General features: G+C 42.7%; 1 protein-coding gene across 1 annotated transcript in view; it reads left to right on the forward strand.

Annotated features, from left to right (window-relative positions):
* Positions 1–3,925, forward strand: part of HLTF (helicase-like transcription factor) — a 49,810-nt gene that overhangs the window by 17,319 nt on the left and 28,566 nt on the right. The window lies entirely within an intron of this gene.

A 3,925-nucleotide genomic window follows, 5' to 3' on the forward strand; every position in this document is an offset into this window, starting at 1 on the left:
CGTGGGTGGGGGGCGGAGCCGGGGGTTGGGAGGATATGATGGTCCCCTTGCCCAGGCCTGAAGCCTGGATCAGAGGCGTCAGGCTTGGGAAGGGAGTGGAGCAAGTGATCAGAGGGAGATGGGGGTCCCCTGCCCGGGCATGATTCCTGGGCCAGAGGCCTCAGGCCTGGACGGGGACCAGAGCCAGTGATCGGAGGGAGAAGGGGGTCCCCTGTCTAAGCCTGACACCTCTGGCGGAGGTGTCAGGCCTGGGCAAGGGGCCGATCAGGTGATCAGAGGGTGATGGGGATCTACGCCTCTGGCCGAGGCATCAGGCCTGAGCAAGGGGCAGAGCCAGCAATCGGAGGGGTCTGGGGGTCCCCTGCCCAGGCCTGATGCCTGGGCCAGAGGCATCAGGCCTGGGATGGGGGCAGAACCAGTTGATGGGGGGAATGAGGGTCCCCTGCCCAGGCCTGACACCTCTGTCAGAGGCGTCAGGCCTGGGCAAGGGGCCGATCCTGCGATTGGAGGGTGATGGGGGTCAATGCCTGAGGGCTCCCAGTAATGTGAGAGGGGGCAGGCTGGGCTGAGGGACACTCCCCCCCACACGCACCCAGTGCATGAATTTCGTGCACCGGGCCCCTAGTGTAGTTTTAATTGATTGTGAAAATTCCTTAGGCAAACTTTAGAAATAGATAATTACTTTCCAAGTTAGATTACAACCAGAGCCATATTTAGGCATGCAAGGGTTTCTCATTAATGTCATGGATGGCAGTGGTCTGTTGTATTTTCTTGCCTTAGTTTTGTGAATGAAGTTTTAATGTTATTACTTTATGGTTATATAGTCATTGTATCTACAGATTGTTATATATTAACCCAATGAAAATTCTAGAGACTGATTTTAGAACAAATTCCAAAATTATTTTATTTTTTGGTTATGATCTTAGTACTTGATAAGAAAGAAGCTATTAATATCAAATAGAGTAATTTAATTAGTATTATAAAGTTTATCAGAGACTAGACCCTTTAGCAGTTATACTTACTGGATGTTTTAGTAGTTTTTGTACTCCTCACCCAAGGATATGTTTTTATTTTTGTATTTGTTGACTTGAGAGAGAGAGAGAGAGAGAGAGAGCGAGAGAGCGAGAGAGCGAGAGAGAGTGCTAATTTGCCTTCTGTACTCATCCCTGACCAGGAATTAAACCTGCCACCTTTCAGTGTATGGAACAACACTCGAACCAACTGAGCCACACCAACCAGGGCTTAACAGCTTTATAGTAAGTTGATTGTTTGAAAATTTGAAGCTTTCAAATGTTGTTTCTAACTTTAAAACAAAAGCCAGTTCCCCCAAAATAAGATTCAATCAGAAAAATTTGCTCATGAAAATCTTTTACCTTATTGTAAGAGAGTTAAAGTTTCTTTTGATGTGTAGTTATGAGCCTTTGTTAAAGTTAATTGCTTCATCACTCATGAGAATGGGAGCTATCAGTTTTATACTTTCATGAGATAAATTTGATTCCTGGTTGTCATACTAGATATATTATTGCGAGCTCACCATAAAGTTTCTAGACAAATACAGGAAATGGAAAGGAACATTTTACCTGGGCTCTTGGCATAATGGTTTCAAAATGTGTCCAATTGTGAAATAGAAAAAATTCACAAAATTTGATTTCAGTTTTAGAAAAATCATAAACTGAGTATATCCTCAAATCCAACTTTTATACCAAAACACCCAAAACTCATATTTCAGCAAGTTAATAGTAAAATCTTTTTCCTAGATCTCAAGGAAACTTTAAAAAGAAGATAAAGCCATAAAAGTAAAAATCATGCTGTATAAGTGTTCCTTTTCCCCAAAACATTCTGTTTTCAGTTTCAAGAATCATCCCATAGTTTAAATTTTTAATTTTTTAAATTTATCTTTATTGTTGAAACTAATACAGATGGACCTTTTCCCCCCCATTGACCCCTTCTTGCCTGCCCCTGCCCTCCCACCCCAGGTCTTCATAACACTATTGTCTGTGCCCATGGATTATGCATATCTATACTAATAAAAGGGTAATATGCTAATTAGACCAGGAGACCAGACGTCTTCCTACCATCTGACTTCCTTCTGGACAAAGCCACGGTGGTGTGGGCTGAGGCAGAGGCGGTTAGGGGTGATCAGCCAGCAGGGGAGGGCAGTTGGGGGCCATCAGGCTGGCAGGGGAGCAGTTCGGCAGCGAACAAGCGTATAGGCAGGCAAGTGGTTAGAAGCCAGCGGTCCTGGCTTGCAAGAGGGATGTCCGACTGCTGGTTTAGGCCCCATCCCGCAAGTGGTTAGGAGCCAGTGGTTCCAGATTGCGAGTCGGACACCCCCCAAAGGGTTCTGGATTGGAGAGGGTGCAGGCCGGGCTGAAGGACCCCCCCCCCGCCCCCATGCACAAATTTTGTGGACCAGGCCTCTAGTATGCTTATAAATTCTTTGGTTAATCTCTTCCAACCTCCCACCCCCACCCAATGATTTCCCTCTGAGATGCCTCAGTCTGTTGCATGCTTCTGTGTCTCTGGATCTATCTTATTCTTTAGATTCCACGTGAGAGAGATCATGTTATACATGTCTTTTTCTAACTGGCTTATTTTGCTTACCATAATACTCTCCAGGTCCCTCCATGCTGTCTATAGTTTAAATTTAAAATTTAATGTTCCCTACCCTGACAATTCATGCTATTGTTTAAAAACCACTTGTTTCCTATCTTTCTAGTCTACTGTTGAAACCTGCCATTGTGTTTTTTTTAATTTGAATTCTTTATTGTTTAAAGTATTACATGAGTCTCCTTTTTCCCCCATTGAACTCTCTCCAGCCGCTCCCACCCTCCAGCACATGCCCTCACCCCCTACTGTCTGTGTCCATTGGTTATGCTCACACGGATGCATTTAAGTCCTTTGGTTGATATTTACCTCCTCATCCCCCACCTTCCCTCATAGGTTGGACAGTCTGTTGCATGCTTCTATGTCTCTGGTTCTATTTTTGTTCATCAGTTTATGTTGTTCATTATATTCCATAAAGAAGTGAGATCATGTGTTATTTATCTTTCTCTGACTGGCTTATTTTGCTTAGCATAATGCTCTCCAGTTCCATCCATGCTGTTGCAAATGGAAAGAATTCCTTCTTTTTTACAGTAGCATAGTATTCCATTGTGTAGATGTACCACAGTTTTCTAATCCACTCATCTGCTGATGGGCACTTAGGCTGTTTTCAAATCTTAGCTATTGTAAATTGTGCTGCTATGAACATGGGGGTGCATATATCCTTTCCGACTGGTGTTTCTGATTTCTTGGGATATATTTCTACAAGGGGGATTACTAGGTCAAATGGAAGTTCCATTTTTAATTTTTTGAGGAAACTACATACTGTTTTCCCCACTGGCTGCACCAATCTGCATTCCTACCAGCAGTGCATGAGGATTCCTTTTTCTCCACATCCTCACTAGCACTTGTTACTTCTTGATTTGTTGATGATAGCCATTCTGACAGGTGTGAGGTGGTACCCCATTGTTGTTTCAATTTGCATCTTTCAGATGATTAGTGACTTTGAACATTTTTCATATGTCTCTAGGCCTTCTGTATGTTCTCTTTCGAAAGTATCTATTTAGGCCTTTGGTCATTTTTTTATTGGATTGTTTATCTTCCTTTTATTAAGTTGTATGAGTTCCCTATAAATTTTGGAGATTAAACGCTTATATGAGATAATATTCGCAAATATGTTCTCCCATGCAGTAGGCTTTCTGTTTTGTTGATGGTTTCTTTTGCTGTACAGAAGCTTTTTATTTTGATGTAGTCCCATTTGTTTATTTTCTACTTAGCTTCCATTCTCCTAGGAGCTGTATCTGTAAACATATTGCTATGACATATGTCTGATATTTTGCTGCGTATCGATTCTTCTATGATTTTTATGGTTTCCAGTCTT

Source organism: Myotis davidii, unplaced genomic scaffold (assembly GCF_000327345.1).
Source record: "Myotis davidii unplaced genomic scaffold, ASM32734v1 scaffold1404, whole genome shotgun sequence".
NCBI lineage: Eukaryota > Metazoa > Chordata > Mammalia > Chiroptera > Vespertilionidae > Myotis > Myotis davidii.